Genomic DNA, 18681 nt, shown 5'->3' on the forward strand with positions numbered 1-18681 from the left:
ACATGTATCTATGCAAAAAGAGGTTTGGCTGAATATGGAAAATAGTGCTGTGGGACGCTAGTGCATTGCTGATAAAGAGGTTGTATCTAACATTATCAACCCATCGGAAGCGATCAGATGATTGGAAGCAGTAGCTCTATGTAGCTTCAATGTAATATTCAAAATTTTTCCAAAATGGCTTTTAGAAATTTTTTTCTTGTTTAGCTTAAAGTGAAACCCCCCTTTTAAAAAACAGAGAACTGAATACCAATAAATAGGCTGAGCCTGAAAGCACTTGCTATTAAATTATTGAAAACTATTAAAATCAATCTGTTTAGAATAGTCAAATTACTAAGGACTTGTAATAACCGAAGGGTCTAGAGAGGTCTCCTTTCTAGTTAAGCCTTTCTAGTTCCCTCAGCTGGTCCTCATAGGGTCACTTCTGGACTCACCATTATTCTTCAGTTAGTATACCTGTTAAAATCTGAACTGAACACAGAGCTCCAGATGAGGATTAATGAACGCATAGTATGGTGAGATTGTTAATACCCTTATCCTATGTCTAATCTAAACTTATGTGTGTGAGAGAGACAGACAGACAGAGACAGAGAGAGAGAAAGAGAATGGTGGGATTTGAGGAATGCTAGAACAAAATAGCAGGAAAGGAGATCAGAATATGATTGATGGAGTATTTCCTAAAGTATTTAGGAGACTAGGGGTGCCTGGGTGGCTCAGTTGGTTAGGTCTCTGACTCTTGGTTTCAGCTGAGGTAATGATCTCACTGTTCGTGAGTTTGAGTCCAGCATCAGGCTCTGGACTGAGAGCATGGAGCCTACTTGGGATTCTCTGTCTCCCTCTCCCTGCCTTTCCCCTGCATGCGCTCTATCTCTTTCTGTCTCAAAATAAATAAATAAACATTAAAAAATTATTTAGGGGTGCCTGCGTGGCTCAGTCAGTTAACCATTGGACTCTGGTTTTGGCTCAGGTCATGATCTCGCAGTGTTGTGAGTTCAAGGCCTGTGTTGGGCTCTACATTGGCAACGCACATCCTGCTTCGGATTCTGTCTCCTCTGTCTCTGCCCCTCTCCCACCCATGCTGTCTCTGTCTCTCTCAAGATAAATAAATAAACTTAAAAAAAGTATTTAGGAGCCTAACAAGGCAGAAGATTATTTTTACTTGTATTTCATGATTCTGAGGTACAAACCCAGAGAAATTGAATCTATCAAATATAGAGGATAAGTTTGGGACTAGAAAAGGCAGACAAACTTGAAGGTTAGAAGCCAGGATGAGGTTTGGATCAGTTGTGAAGGATCCAGGTTGTTTGCTGATAGCACTCATTTTCATTGGTTTCTAGTTCTCCAATTCTTTCCCTACCTCAGGACATTTGGGAGTCTCTCTGGGCACTGTGCCTGAGATTTCTTTTTCTTCTGGTTTGGGTGCAAGGACCGGACAGGACAATTCTGAAAGTAGCACCCTGGAAGAATGCCAATGGAAAGCTTGGTGAACAGAATACAACATGAACGTCTTCTTATGGAGTGAAAATTGTATATCAACAGGGCTGAGAAGCAAAAAGCCACGGAGTGAAGAGTAGCAGAATGGCTATGTATGAGATGTTCCCGGAAAAATTCCAGGACAAAGTGTAGATATTTGTGGCAGGTACCTAAGCATTTTTAATTTTTCTGGAAAAAGGTAGTCTAGGAATTAAAGGTGGACCCGACAGATTCAGAGGCGTCAGGTCGGGGCAGGTGACAGGAGCATTGAGCCTTTTCATTGGCCCAGTCTGCAAAAGCTCTTTTCTTTAAAAGGCTGTCTTTGATTAATTGTGATCTATTCACTCCTGAGCACATTCATTCCAATTCTATTTCAGCCCAGCTAAGACTGAAGTAACACAAGTTCAAATGTGCATAGTTACAGAATATTTACTGTTTTTGCATGGTTAAAATTCAACTTCTTTACATGAATAGAATAATGAAATGTTAGAAATGGGTTACTGGTGGTGGTGGTGGTTTAAGAAATAGGCTATTTACAGCGCATCCTCTTCTTTTGTATGATTGTTGCCATTTGTTCACAGTAAATATATTCTATATATTTTAATTAAATATATAATTTAATATTTTAATATATATTTTAATAATTAATAAATATATTTAATATTTAATATATTTAATATATTTAATATGTGGTCTTTAAAATACATAATTAAGATATAACACTTTAATGTAATATGATATATACTTAATATATATAGTTAATACATAATACTTTTAAGTATATTCTAGAAGCATGATAAACAACTGGTGAATTCACTCATAGATACTGGGGAGTTCTTCAGTGAAATGTATCCAATTGGCAGCAGTTTGGGCCAATGTTTTCATTCTCACAAAGGAGAGATTTTCTGATGTGTCTGTAAATATAACCACCTGCGTTGAGACCGTGTGGAGTAGTTACTACCTTAACTGCTACGGAGAGTTTTCTATTTAGATGGAAACACAAACTCTATAGTTTTATTTTCTATCCCCTGGCAAAAGTGTATTTCTTTTCAAACCAGATTTTATAATGATATTCAGCAGCTATTTCTGACTATGTACCTCTGATACTTAAATGAACTTAGAATATATTTTTGTATACTTTAAATAAACCACAAATTAGTCAGATAATAAATTATGAAAACCTTTACTATGGTGCTTAACACTTAAGTACTATATGAAAATGCTTGTTCCTGCTTACTAATTTCAGTAGAGAAAATGAAAAGAAAGATGTACTGAAACAGTCTGTGAAAGACAGTATGTGATGTGAATATGTCAGCTATTGCCTCCTTAGTCTTTAACAGGTTTTTAACAACACAATTATTTTAGCTCTATATTCCTTAAAGAATTTTTAAAAATATTGTATTCAAGTTTTTGTTTACAACATCATAGTTTTTACTAAAAAGTTTAGAAACATGTGAGTTCTGTGTGCTTTGTAGGTAGCACCTTGCTTAAGAAACCTCTCAAAGTACTGATTTTTTTTTTTTTTTAACCAGAAACTTCATTTTATCACCAAGAAGTATAGCCCTTCTCCTAGAGTGAGCAGATATGTGTGATCTGTCTTCTGTGAGGGCCCAATTGCCTTTTACAGATCCTGAGATATCCATCTATGTGGATTTCCCCGTGTTCCACGGCCACCCTTTGTGTCAGGATCCTGAGAGTCTGCTCCTGCTTTTCTCGAATTCTGGATCTGATCCCCTTAGCCTTTCTTTTTTTTTTTTTTTTTTTTTAAATTTTTTTTTTTTTCAACGTTTATTTATTTTTGGGACAGAGAGAGACAGAGCATGAACGGGGGAGGGGCAGAGAGAGAGGGAGATACAGAATCGGAAACAGGCTCCAGGCTCCGAGCCAGCAGTCCAGAGCCTGACGCGGGGCTCGAACTCACGGACCGCGAGATCGTGACCTGGCTGAAGTCGGACGCTTAACCGACTGCGCCACCCAGGCGCCCCCCCTTAGCTTTTCGACTCTGTCCCTTCAGCCTGCAATTCCTTCCCATGTTGTATCTTTGTAGAGCAACCTCTGTCATAATAGACTCAATGCCCATATCTTAAATTTTTTTAATGTTTGTTTATTTTTGAGAGAGAGAGAGAGAGAGAGAGAGAGACAGAGCATGAGAGGGGGAGGAGCAGAGAGAGAGGGAGACACAGAATCCAAAACAGGCTCCAGGCTCTGAGCTGTCAGCACAGAGCCTGACGCGGGGCTCGAACTCAAAAACCATGAGATCATGACCTGAGCTGAAGCTGGACGCTCAACTGACTGAACCACCCAGGCGCATCAATGCCCAGATCTTAGAGAATGGTGGAATATTCTGTAACCCAGACTTGACTCACCTCCTCTTCTTGGCTTCTCTGCTTGCTGCTAACTAGAAACAACCTAACTTTGGCTTCTGCCTTGTGTAAACCAGAAACATGGTGACAATGTAAATTAAAAACGGATTACTGAACACCCCACACTATTGCCAGCACAAAAAATGCACTTAAAAACAGTTAAAACTAGCTACCAACTTGTCTGCATTTATTCAAATGACTTACTCTAAAGATGCCTTTATGACAATTGTGGTTCTGTCAGTCTATAAAGTCCAGTCATTAACTCCCAATCATTACAGCTTCCATTTCATGGTGGCTCTACATCCATTCTCTTGACTTTCCCAGGAAATTAGTAATGCTTTCAGGTTTCTGATCTCTAGTTTGTAATGGAAAAGGAACAGCAGCCCTGCTTGGTTTCCATTTTCTCCTGAGCACTTAGTGGTTGGTCTTTTTGTGTCTTAGCCAACTGGATTACAGAGATCAGTTAGAATCTCAGTGTCTGCCCCCCCCGCCCCCCTCCCCCCCCACCACCTCCACCCTCCAGTCTATTTAAGACAACATTAGCAACTAGAAAAGCGAAGTTCTTCTCCTGGAAAAAAGAAGACAGCTTACAGTTGTTTAATTTGGACTGGGTTGTGTTCTTAGCTTTATTGTACATTCATGATGTTTATCTGTGGAACCCGCTGAGAACAAGGTTGAGGATACATTCCTTGAAGACAATGTGCATTGGCTTTGTCAGGCAGCCCAGACACTTCTAACCTAGGACTTCTTTCCTATTTTCTTGGCTTGTTGTCATGAGGAAAGAGGAGGTTCCAGGACCATATACATAGGGTAAATTTAAATTATAAATCCAGGAGAGCACAGAATACCCTGGTATTATGCTGAATCCAGGTTTCCTTGTCATCAGTCTTTGCAGGTAACTGTGTTTTCCTCTCCAGTCTTTCACTGAAAATGTAGCACTTTGAAGTCCTTGGCTCATCTTCCTACCTGGAGCTGCCTGGAATCTCTTTTTCTGACATGCAAAGGCTCCTAAAAGCCAACCCTTCAGATATCTGAAAATAGCAAATGCTGAGCTCAACCATATGTTAAATGCTAGTTTACTACTCTGGTTTAGGATTCCCTCTGTTTTTCTGTAGGGATTTTCTTTCCTTTTTTTTTTTTTTTTTTTTTTTTTTTTTGGTAAGCTTAAATATATGTTTAAATGGGAGGGGAGAGGTATTTTGTTACATGTATTTTTCTAACATTTCTAGGTGTCTGATAGGCGATATTTCAAGATATGTCTTATCTACCATTATCCATATTTTCTTTTATCTGAAATAATGTGATGTATTCATTTTTAATGTAATAAACTATCAAGGAAACTGGAACTTTTCTTTATTATCTTTATCTTTGTAGTTCTTGTTTCTTTGTATTTCTTTGTTATCACAGATGGAAATCACGACTATTTGCTTCTTTAAGTCACCATATATGTGTTAAACATACTGGGCTTACCAGTATGTGGTTGAAAAGCGGGGGTCTGTCTGGTTTCTTTCATTTAAACAAAATTTTTTTAATGTTTATTTATTTTTGAGAGAGAGAGAGAATCTGAAGTAGGCTCCAGACTCTGAGCTGTCAGCACAGAGAAACTCAGGAGCTGTGAGATCATGACCTGAGCCAAAGTTGGACGCTTAACTGACAGAGCCACCCAGGCACCCCTGTCTGGTTTGTCATCCCCTAAATATCTCACTGCCCTTATTCTTTAATATGAGCCTGTTACTTTCTGCATGGTATCTGAATTTCCTGCTATGGAAGGGCAGGACATGGCAATTTATTTATTTTTTTAATCATAGAGAGTAAAATGGCTCTGATGCAGATTTCTATTTAAAAACTTGACAATCTTGGGGCATCTGGGTGGCTCAGTCGGTTGAGCGTCTGACTTCGGCTCAGGTCATGATCTCACAGTTCGTGAGTTCCAGCCCTGCGTAGGGCTCTGTGCTGACAGCTCAGAGCCTGGAGCCTGCTTTGGATTCTGTGTCTCCCTTTCTCTCTGCCCCATCCCCACTCATTCTCTGTCACTCTCTGTCTTAAAAATAAATAAAACATTAAAAAAATTTAAAAATAAAAAAAATAAAAACTTTACAATCTTGAAACGAATCTATCTCCAGGGTAATGGTAATGCTGAGCCCCATGTGACCCATCTATGGAGGTCTATGTGATGTCCGGGGACTCAGGGAAGCAGATGGCTAGGTAGTACCGAGGGGCAAGGCAATTTAAGAAGAATAGTTCCTTCCATTAGCTGGTAGGTGGTACAAAAAAGGTGGAGAACGGGGGACTGGCCTGCGAGGTCTCTCCCTCCTTTACTAAAGGAATCACCCAGTTTTCTCATCCATGCTTCAACTGCTTTTGTGGGCATAGCGCTGCGACTGGTACAGTAGGTGCTCAAGAAATATTTAAACAATTAATGAATATATCCCCTTTCTAATAAGATTCATCCAAAATAAAACCTACCTTTAATGTTCCTTTAACTAATTTTCATTAATATAAAAATTATGGAGTGGAGTTGGGAAGGAGTTTATCGTATAAATTGTCTCACATTGCAAATCTTCCTTAGAGATAGTCCTGTGTCTCTGCTGTAACCTGTTTATAATCTACAATTAGTGTAGTAGTTAATGAGATATATCTGGAAATGCCAAGCTTTGTAAGTATAATTTGCTCAAATACGTATTTTTGTGCAACATGCAAATTTGAACAATGGAGTCCTTGTGTTTCTATCAAATAAGGAACTAGAATAAAACAAAGCAAACATGTGTCTTTAGGATCTTAGAATAGCATAATAAAACTACACCTGAGAACCTTTGGAAGGACATGATATGCAAACAAGTTAGTTAACACATGTTAAGTTTTAGGAAACTTGAAGAATTAAAAAAAAAAGCAATCTCAGAGCTTTAGAAATCTACAATAACATGCTTTTTATCATAAAAAACAAACAAACAACCCCCCCCCAAAACAACCCAAAAAACGTTTCCCCCCTCAAGTTTGAATATCTGGGGATTACCTTAATAACTATAAAACTAGTCCATCACATTTTTATTCAGATATAGAAAATGTAGCTTTACAACATTTTTACATAAAAGAAAAGTAATTTGGCTCAAAGAAAATTAAAAAGAAAATGAAAGTAATTGCCATTATGAAAGGTATAATTTGGGGGGCCTAGAATCATGTATGGCATCCTGAATGTTGGACATCAGGCCAAGAGAAATTACCTGGGTGGTTTTTGTAGATGAAACTGAGGAAAGGGGCAGAATGGGAAGGAAACAGGGGAGATCGAAAGACAAGAAGTATGATCTTATTTTGAAAAAGAAAAATTTCTGGGCAGTAATGACAAACACTCATTTTTTTCCCCAACACATTTTCAAAAACTATGGAAAATAATATTTAGTAAACCATGAAACTTGTTGAACTCTAGTGAAAAATTTCAAATATAGTAATTTAGGGAAAATTACATTTTGAGGGTTTTTTTTTTTTCCAGGTTGGTGGACATTTATCCCGTCTTACTGTTTTTATAAGTGAGTAGGCAGAAGATAAATAGAAGTGTAAAATATACATCAGTTGGTTGTTTTTTAATAACTTGGTTGAACAGCTTTGTGAGACTTTTACAATAAGAGAAGTATTTCTATATTTAAATCTTGGTTGTCTCTGTAGGAAGTTGAAAAGCTTGTATCAGAGACATGCTTCTCCAACCCCATTTTAAAATAGAACTTCTGTCAGAGAAACTTAAAGTTTAAAGGAACTTTAGAGATAATCTAGTTTAAAATTTTCATTTTATTGACAAAAACACTGGTCTCTTGTGCATTGCCCTAAATCACACAGCTAGTTGTGATATAGCCTAGGCTAAAACCCTGGTGCATAAATTTTGCGCTTTTTTTTACAGTGAGCTCTCTGATTCCCTTTCTGATTTATTTCTGGGCAAAACTCAAGGAATGATATATATCTGATAGTCTTATTTCAAATTATGTAACAGCCAAGAGTTTTTAGGCACATGTGTGTGTGTGTGTGTGTGTGTTTTTTTTTTAATCTATGCCTTTTTTCTTTCTTTAGCAGAAAGATGCTGTATTTAACTCTACCCCATTCTCGGTACTTTATATTCATTGTAATGAATTAATTTCATATTGAGAAGCTGGTCTCACCACTTGGTTGTTATTAACATGGCTTCTATTGTGTTGAATGGATCTAACTTATCTGTCTCAAATGATGCAGTCTGGGGATCATTCTTTAAAGAAACAGATTGTATGCCGCCTGCCACCAAAATATGATAAAATATCTGAAGAAAAACACAGATAGAGGAATTATTATTCATATTGAGAATAATGACTTATTTTACAAAAGAATTCCATAAGGATTCCTTTAGTGAATTCCTCTTGTTTGAATTTCTGAAATTTAGTTGATGCCCAGTATTTCAAGAACATAACAGAAAGAAATGTGTATTTGAATTTTGATGATAAATGAAAAGCACCCAAGCTTTTCTAAATAATTCTAGCAGTTCAAGATGCTAGTTATATCTGATAATGCAGACAACAATATGCTTAATAATGTGTTCCTTATTATTTTATTTTTGTTTTCTGCCAAGGCCCATGGTTGTTCGGTAGGAAGAATAATCCTATCTGCAGATTAGAAACAGATTTAAGATGCTAACTTGCAATGCCTCGAAATACCCTGGAGAATCAAACATGCCTGAGAAAAAAGGGTCAAAAAACGTATTATGAAACACTGGTAATTAAGGAATATTCCACTTAGGTCTGTTTTAAGTCAAGTAGCATTCCAAAGGGACCTTGTGGCTTTATTTTTAGCCTGCAGTTTATTGATTCAGGCTGTGGCCTCTGCTAATTGGCAGAGCTGCTTTGAGCCTACAGATGTTTTACTGGCTTTAGATAATGAGAAATTAAATGTTTTGTCTGTCATCCTGAAGAAAAGACACCATTACTCTGCTGAGGAGACTTTCTCCAGGGTCAAGCCCTACTCCCAGGTGGACCACATACCAGGTTCCTGGACGGATATTGAGATTCACACTGTCCACACACAGGGTTTCCCTGGTCCAATTGGTGATAGGTTAGTCAATAAAAATGCAGCCAGGATTCTGGAGGCCGTATTTGAAATGGGAGTGCGAGGATGATATTCCAGATAACGCTGTTTATCCAGTGGATTCACTATCTGACGACCTCCTGAAAATAGCAAATGTCAGTGGCACATAAAATAAACCTGTGGAGACAAGGGATTGGCAAACAAATCGCCTGAGGTTGCTGTGAGGAGAGGGGAAATAGCTCCGGTTGATGAAGATGCCAGACTCTACATCTGGTATATGTTTAGAACTCAAGAGGAGACACTGGGAAGCAGGTCCAGCTCCATGTGCATGTGACATGGCCCACAGTTACCTGGGGCCCAGGGTTTGCTTAAATGCTCTGGTGTTAATTCTTCATAATTTTTTTTTTTAACAAAGTGTCTTTCATTTTCACTTTGCACTGAGACCCACAAATTATTTAACGGGTCTTGCTATAAGGGCCCATAGATGGCTGATAGATACCAAAGGCAGATTTTGTGTCAATTTCAATTTGGGCTGTGGACAATTCTATTCTCTATAATGGGGTTTGGAGGGAAGGCATTTAGATAATCCTCCTAACATTATAACTGGATCAGCATCAGGAGGGCATTTGACCATGGAGTTGCTGAGAATGGAGAGGTGATCATAGTGGAGCCCATGGTCATGCTCCTGGTGGTGAGGTGGAGGGAGGGTCAGAGCCATGGTCGGATTTTGGGGGGAGAAGCACAGGAGTGAGTGACAGGTAAGAGGTCCATAACAGGGGACATCACAGTAGCCCGGGCAGTTGCATTTACCTAATTAGGAGGCCAGATGAGTCCATAGAATTCGGAGAGTTAAATTGCCTTAACTCACTTGGTGCTCAAGAGAAAGTCACTTGACTTTCTGTTTCAGATTCCTTATCAGTAGGATGATTTTTCATATTAGCTGTCCTCCAACAACTAACAGTTTTAATGTGATAGTATCTGTCAAATGCTCCCAGCTCCTAAGAGATAGGCTCTTTATCATTTGGCACAGCAGCTTGTTCCTTTTAACAGAAATAAATAAATGTGGGGTCTAGTAGAGTTGACTAGGAGGATGTGGTTTAAAGAAATTTAGGAGTTCAAGTGTTCTAGTTAGGGGTTCTCTAGGGAGATATCTTATAAGTAATAGTCACCCTCCCCTCCACAAAAACCTTCAGTATATTATCTAGTGACATTATGCCTCTCAGATATTGTAGACGGACCTTACTTAATCTAGAAAATCCATTAAAACGACAGTCTGTGAGCTTCCAGGGGCATTACAAACAATTTAGGTCAACTCCTTGAATTTTCAGATGACTAATTTGAAAGAGATGGGGTGTGAATGGCTCAGATCTCACAGCTAAGTGTGTAGAGACATCGCTTCTGACAAGATCCAGTAGCTTCTGGTTCAGGGCTTTTCCCTCATACCACATATGTCTTGTAGCAGTCAGGTCCATTATCGGTATATTTGAGGAGTTCTGTTACATTCTATGTTTATGGATGTTCCAAGGTTATTATGGAGTGTTTATTAATCTGGGTAATACTACTACTCCTACTACCATTTATATAGGTCCTGCAATGGGCATAGTGACCTCAGACTTCACTCAATCCTTTTAACAACCTTAAGAGATAGATTTTACTATCTTCATTTATCAGAAGAGGAAGTTGAGACTCAGTATCTCAAGGCTCTTAATTATATCGATTTTAGGACTTCACCAACCTTCCAGCAGTTTTTAGCAGCTATTTGTCTCTGAGGAGACTCCAGTGCAGTTAGCGGGGGACCTTCCATTCTAATCCTCACTGCTGAGCAAGAACCAGAGCACTGATTACAAGGATGTTTGTTTATCTTACAGTATTGAGTCTTTCGTTACATGTAGTAATTCATGATATTTCATTTCACTGTTTTTTTTTCCAGTTGATGATGTAGAAGCTTAGGTTACTTTTCCTGATCCAATCTCCCATTTGGAGAGCATACCCACTTTTATAAAGAACCCAGGGGAGAGAAACGGGGGTGAATAAAAGCTCTGAGTGTGCCACTTTATGGAAATATAATGGGGACTTGTAGGTATTTGTCAACTCCCTGGAAAACATAGTCAAGCAAAGCATTTGATTACAAGAAAGAGCAATATTTGAAATGAAAGGAACCTAACGGCCACAAAAGGCTTTTCTGGGCTGTGCTTCCTCAAGACATTTAGAATTAGGCTACAGGTCAGAACATGCACATTGGCCCCTCTGTTGGGTGCAGGGAAGAGTGGGTAGAGTTAAGAAGAGTGTGGTAGATGCCAGCCTTGGGAAAGGGTTGTAGGCATGGTGCGCCCTCCCTCCTGCAGCCCTTGGTCAACCCCGTTCAGAGGCAGAAGACATGACCTTTGGAAATGAACTCAAGGCCCTTCCGTCACAGCTGTCATTTGTGTTCAACAGCGAAGCTGCTAGACTTCATTTACCTAAACTCGTGTTGTTTCTTCCTCAGAACATTCTTGGTCGGGTAGGATTGCTGTAAGTACAGTGAAGTGTAAAATAGCCACCCAGGTTCCTGTTTGACAAGTGGAGTGCGAGTTTCTCATCACTCCCCAGGGACCACTAATAATGAGAAATTGGTCTTGTGAGCTCTGAAACATTTCCATTCACCACCCTGTATGTCTTTTATTACTTTGCCTTTTAAAATTAACATGCTATTTTAGAAAATAAGGAAAGCAGGTTTTAGAAGCATAGCAAAGGCATCTGCTTTGCAGGGTCCCTTTCTCTTCACATTGAGTTTTAAGTTATTACCCAAGATAGGAAAATATGCAAATAGAAGACATATGTATTGATTATGCTTTTGTCTTGAGGATTTTATACAAATCTAAAAGGATGGCTATTTGTGTGTAGATTTGATTCCTGTTTCTCCATGAGACTGTGCTTGTGGATCCTAGAATGTGGCATGCCCTAAAGGCATGATGGTTCTTTGATGTGGTTCTATGGTCCCTGACACCTTACACTGAGCTCCAGCATTGGTCTATCAAATAGATTTTATTGTTAATAATGACTACACTTTGTAGGTGCTGAGTTTCCACTGAGATTTGTAGATATCAGAAGAGTGAAAAAAGTCTGTTATGATTCTATGGGTGTCCTTCATTTAAGCCCTAAAACTACTCTGTACTTGCTTCTGCATTGCTTGGTTGTCACAAGTACTACATTTGCATGTTCAGGTGTCTGTCTCCTTCACTGGACTCTACACTCTGTAAGAGTAGGGCCTATGCCAGTCTTATTCATTATTAGGTCCTCAGTACAAATTAACACATGGTCCTCAGCAGGCACTCAATACATATTTGTTAAATTGAATTGGTACCTTAATTCAATATTTTTTAGTACTTTTTTTTTTTTTGAAATTTATTGTCAAATTGGTTTCCATACAACACCCAGTGCTCATCCCAAAAGGTGCCCTCTTCAATACCCATCACCCACCCTCTCCTCCCTCCCACCCCCCATCAACCTTCAGTTTGTTCTCAGTTTTTTAGAGTCTCTTATGCTTTGGCTCTCTCCCACTCTAACCTCTTTTTTTTTTTTTCCTTCCCCTCCCCCATGGGTTTCTGTTAAGTTTCTCAGGATCCACATAAGAGTGAAACCATATGGTATCTGTCTTTCTCTGTATGGCTTTTTTCACTTAGCATCACACTCTCCAGTTCCATCCACGTTGCTACAAAAGGCCATATTTCATTTTTTCTCATTGCCACGTAGTATTCCATTGTGTATATAAACCACAATTTCTTTATCCATTCATCAGTTGATGGACATTTAGGCTCTTTCCATAATTTGGCTGTTGTTGAGAGTGCTGCTATGAACATTGGGGTACAAGTGGCCCTATGCATCAGTACTCCTGTATCCCTTGGATAAATTCCTAGCAGTGCTATTGCTGGGTCATAGGGTAGGTCTATTTTTAATTTTCTGAGGAACCTCCACACTGCTTTCCAGAGCGGCTGCACCAATTTGCATTCCCACCAACAGTGCAAGAGGGTTCCCGTTTCTCCACATCCTCTCCAGCATCTATAGTCTCCTGATTTGTTCATTTTGGCCACTCTGACTGGCGTGAGGTGATACCTGAGTGTGGTTTTGATTTGTATTTCCCTGATAAGGAGTGACGCTGAACATCTTTTCATGTGCCTGTTGGCCATCCGGATGTCTTCTTTAGAGAAGTGTCTATTCATGTTTTCTGCCCATTTCTTCACTGGGTTATTTGTTTTTCGGGTGTGGAGTTTGGTGAGCTCTTTACAGATTTTGGATACTAGCCCTTTGTCCGATATGTCATTTGCGAATATCTTTTCCCATTCCGTTGGTTGCCTTTTAGTTTTGTTGGTTGTTTCCTTTGCTGTGCAGAAGCTTTTTATCTTCATAAGGTCCCAGTAATTCACTTTTGCTTTTAATTCCCTTGCCTTTGGGGATGTGTCGAGTAAGAGATTGCTACGGCTGAGGTCAGAGAGGTCTTTTCCTGCTTTCTCCTCTAAGGTTTTGATGGTTTCCTGTCTCACATTCAGGTCCTTTATCCATTTTGAGTTTATTTTTGTGAATGGTGTGAGAAAGTGGTCTAGTTTCAACCTTCTGCATGTTGCTGCCCAGTTCTCCCAGCACCATTTGTTAAAGAGGCTGTCTTTTTTCCATTGGATGTTCTTTCCTGCTTTGTCAAAGATGAGTTGGCCATACGTTTGTGGGTCTAGTTCTGGGGTTTCTATTCTATTCCATTGGTCTATGTGTCTGTTTTTGTGCCATATTTTTTAGTACTTCTAATATTCCAGGCATGGTAAAGAGTGCCATAAACACATTTTCCTATATAATCCTCAAAATAACCACATGAGACTATTATTTTGGTTTTTATATTGCAGATAAGGAATCTGAAATTCAGAGTAAGCAGTGTGCTTACCTACACAGAGCTGAGCTCACAGTCTTGCTGAGCTACCTAGCTTGGAACTGGGTTTGTGTGATTGTGAAGAACACACCATAACTGCTACACCACACTGCTCTCTGTATCAGAAGGTTGAGTGATATAGAGATCACCTCAGATGTGGATAGAAACTTGCAAAAAATAAGAGATGGAGAGTTTTGTAAGATAATCTGGCAAAGGGACATTGGTAGAGATGTATCCCCTTCAAAATTTTCACAGAGAAATTCTTTTCATTGAATAAAATATTTCTTGCTTCTTAGACAAATACACTAGATAAAGCATGTTTGTTCATTGTTGTTGCCACTTGAATTGATATTCATGGATGTTGTAATTTTAAGTGAGGATACACACCAATACTATTTGATTTCATTGGTATTACTGAACATTTTCTATTCTGAGAATGACACTGGGTAAGATTGGGGCTTGGGGGTAGAAGGGAAAATGCAAGTTAGTAAATATACTTTTTATTTTCATAAGCTTACAGTATGATGGGGAATAAGAAGGATAATCAGATTACTATGCAACAAAAGAGAGCTGGGGTGCCTGGATGGCTTAGTCAGTTGAGCATCATTCTCTTGATTTTGGCTCAGGTCTTGATACGGGTTCATGGGATTGAGCCCTGTGTTGAGCTCCGTGCTGAGCATGGAGCCTGCATGAGATTCTCTCTCTCTCTCTCTCTCTCTCTCTCTCTCTCTCTCTCTCTCTCTCCTCCTCCTCCTCCTCTCCCTCTGCCCCTCTCTGCTACTTGTGTGCTCGCTCTCTTTCTCTAAAATTAAAAAAAAAAGACAGAACATAATACGTGTAGTAAAAGTGGTACTATATAGAGAGGATATAAAAGGAGTTAGGTAATTATATCTGGATGTTGATAGAAATATATTATGAAAGGGATAGCATTGGGATGGCTTTTGAAAAATGGGTAGAACTGAACAGTTCTATGTGTTTGACATTTGAAGATGAATAAGAATATGGCCTTTGCCTTTAAGAACAACCAAGACCCCTTGGCAGAAATGAGTAGTGAGTGAGTATCAGTGGGTCAGACAACTGTGGACTAGAGAATGCAATTAAATAATTATGCAAGATGACATTGAAAAAAATAATGTGGAACTTGTGTCTTTTTAGGGGAATAGTTAAGACTTCTGATATGGGTAGCTGGCAGTCTGGGAACCTGAGATTTTAGGTTATGTTGATCTGGCTCTTAAAAGTTTGTTCTAAAAACAGATTGAAAGCGGGCTTTTAGAGACACGTTCGAAACTCAATTAACGTAAGCTCCAGTTCAGTGACTCAGTTTTCTTGGGAAGTCAGATTGCTTTGAGTAGGGAATCCACAAGGTCTGGAAAGGGAAAGGATTCTATTTAAACAGTGGAGTATGTTGTTGTACTACTCATCAGAATTGGCAAAGAAAAGTCAGGGAGCATTTGGGTTGGATTATACTGAAATCACGTCAAAGACTGAATAATTAAAACCACTTTAAAGGGAAGTTTGTTTTTCCCTCTTACAATGAACATATGACTCTGGCACAGAAATGTTTTTCTAGTTAAATGTTGTTTCCTTTCCCATTTAAGATTTGTCATGGTAAATAATCTTTCTCAAATAGCAATAGCTAGAATGTAAAATATAGTAAGTGCTGCCTAAATATTAGGCAATCCGTTCCTTTTGGGGTCAACTAGCTTTTCCTTAGATGAAGATTGTAAACCATAATAAAGCAACACACATAATCAAACACTACAACTGTTTCCTTGCAAGGATGGCCAGAGATACTTTTACTAATAGAAGGAAAATGAGATGGATGTTAAACATGTTAATTAACTGCACTATGGCAACAGCTTTTTCTATAACACTCAGCATCTCTATTCATCTCCCATGTGTACAGCTCCATGTTGCTGAGAATGAGTATACAACTAGTGTGGAGAAATATTTTATTCAAAACGATCAATAATTTATTTTAATAACTTTGTTGAGGAATAATTTACATGCCATTAAATTCACTCATTTTGATTGTAAAATTCAATGTTTTTTAAAAATTTTTTTTTCAATGTTTATTTATTTTTGGGACAGAGAGAGACAGAGCATGAACGGGGGAGGGGCAGAGAGAGAGGGAGACACAGAATCGGAAACAGGCTCCAGGCTCTGAGCCATCAGCCCAGAGCCTGACGCGGGGCTCGAACTCACGGACTGCGAGATCGTGACCTGGTTGAAGTCGGACGCTTAACCGACTGCGCCACCCAGGCGCCCCTAAAATTCAATGATTTTAGTAAGTATGTACAGTTGTACAATCATCACTATAACCTAATTTTAGAACATATCCACCACTCCCAAAAGATCTCTGTGCCCATTTGCCATCTCTCCCCAGGCCCCAACAGTAGTCTACTTTATGTCTCTATAGATTTGTCTTTTTTGAACATTTCACAATAATTATTCTTGAGGAATTTCTATGAATTGGTGACTACGGGGAGTATTATTATTTTTTTTAAGTAAAGCATGTTTTCTGTTTTCAAAAACCTGATAAACAACTAGGAAAGGTGAGGTTAACATTGTACTTCCAGAAGTGAATGGTAAAGTTAAGGGTTAAATTCTATATTGGGACAGGAGTACTGATGCATAGGGGCACTTGTACCCCAATGTTTATAGCAGCACTCTCAACAATAGCCAAATTATGGAAAGAGCCTAAATGTCCATCCATTGATGAATGGATAAGGAAATTGTGGTTTATATACACAATGGAGTACTACATGGCAATGAGAAAGAACGAAATATGGCCCTTTGTAGCAACATGGATGGAACTGATGCTAAGTGAAATAAGCCATACAGAGAAAGACAGATACCATATGGTTTCACTCTTATGTGGATCCTGAGAAACTTAACAGAAACCCGTGGGGGAGGGGAAGGAAAAAAAAAAGAGGTTAGAGTGGGAGAGAGCCAAAGCATAAGAGACTCTAAAAAACTGAGAACAAACTGAGGGTTGATGGGGGGTGGGAGGGAGGAGAGGGTGGGTGATGGGTATTGAGGAGGGCACCTTTTGGGATGAGCACTGGGTGTTGTATGGAAACCAATTTGACAATAAACTTTGTATGTTGGAAAAAAAATTCTATATTGGGGCCACAGATACAGAACTAAAAAGGGGCAAGAGCTATACATGTAGAAAGATGAAGAAATGAAACAAATAAATTAGAGACCAAGATATTTCAGCTGAAATGTCTTATTCATTTGGATAAAAGTGTTTGATTGAATGATGCGATAATCCTTCCACTTCTTTGTTTTTCAATGAGGAAAGAAATTTATATTAGGATAATTTATATTTAGGATAAACTACAATCCTTAAGACTAACTAAATTGTAGTTAATCTTGAACTTAAATATTGGACATGTCGGCCCAGCTATTTTCTGAGTTGGAAGGTCACATAACACACATCACAGTGAAACCTATTCTGCCCATACATGTGAGTACAGAAAGCCTGCTTAGCAAGATGGAGAGCTCATAGGCTGCCAGTATCATATTACACTCTACAAGAATGTTGTCCATGAAGTTCAAGGCCAGTGTTCTCCCTTACTGTCATCACTACTTGGGGACACAACTCTCTGTCAAACGGTAGTATGTTTAAGGAAAGAGGGTGTCTTTTAAAAGAGAAAGTAGATATATTTTCAGACTTCTTGACCATATTTCTAGACAAATGAGTTTAATTAATGTATTAAAGTGTTAGGGATATTAAAACAAAATACCACTGGGTGGCTTATACAAGAGAAATACATTGTCTCACATTCTGGAGGCTAGAAGTCCAAGATCAAGTTGTCAGCAGACATGGCTCCTTCTGAGGGGGTGAGGAAGAATCTGTTCCATGCTTCTTCCCTCTGCTTCTGGTGGTTTGCTGGCTACCTTTGCCATTCTTTGACTCATGAAAGCATCACCACATCTCTGTCTTGATCCTCACAAAATGTACTTCCTGAATGCACAGGTGTCACTGTGTCCACATTTATTCTCTCTGTCCTACCCTAGTGCAGCAATATTTTATCTTAACTGCATCTGCAACAATCCTATTTCCAAATAAGATCATATTCTGAGGTACTCTGGAGGCTTTAGCATATGAATCTTTGGAGGACACAGTTCAACCCATAGCATCTAATAATGATGCTAAATATGCACATAACACAATGTATTTAGCATTGTTCTGACAAGCACATAAAAGCATGAACTCATTGAATTCTCATAAAAACCCCACGAGATAGGTATGACTATTTATAGATTGAAAAAGAAATGAAGCACAGAAAGGTCAGTCAGCTAGCAAGTGTGGATCTTGGGTTGGAACCTAGGCCAACTGGCTCCAATGTACATACTCTTATACAGAAAAGTGCACTATGCCACTGTCTTGGTATTTGTAATCTGTCCAAATGGTTTTTACATTATAAAAGTTCATAGATGGAGAATTTATCACCCTCATCTCTGAGGATAGCAGTTATGAAAGGAATTCTATCTCTCCTCTACAGAATAATATAGATTATAGATTAGATAATAATATAGATTCAGAATGGTGCTTGATTTCCCTGTTAAGAGAATATGTTAAACTCGTGAACTGACTCATTATGACATGTATCCACTAATATTAGGTTGAATCATACGAAGTTTTCTTTTTATAAGGTAAAAATGGTAGCAAATTAGTAATTTTATATGATTCAAGCTAATATCTCTACTCATGTTTAAAGTCAACTTTTGTTGGTTTCAACAACTTATCTCTGTTGATAAAGCAGAAAGATCACCTCGTTTCTTTGGAAATTCCTTCCACCCCAACCTATCTCAGACATTCAGGAAGTCAGGCTGGTGGCTTTCTTTGCTTCAGGGAAGAATGTTACGCAACATGCAGAGAGAAAAACCCAGCAACAAAAAATTACT

Source organism: Felis catus, chromosome F1 (genome assembly GCF_018350175.1).
Source record: "Felis catus isolate Fca126 chromosome F1, F.catus_Fca126_mat1.0, whole genome shotgun sequence".
NCBI classification, from domain to species: domain Eukaryota; kingdom Metazoa; phylum Chordata; class Mammalia; order Carnivora; family Felidae; genus Felis; species Felis catus.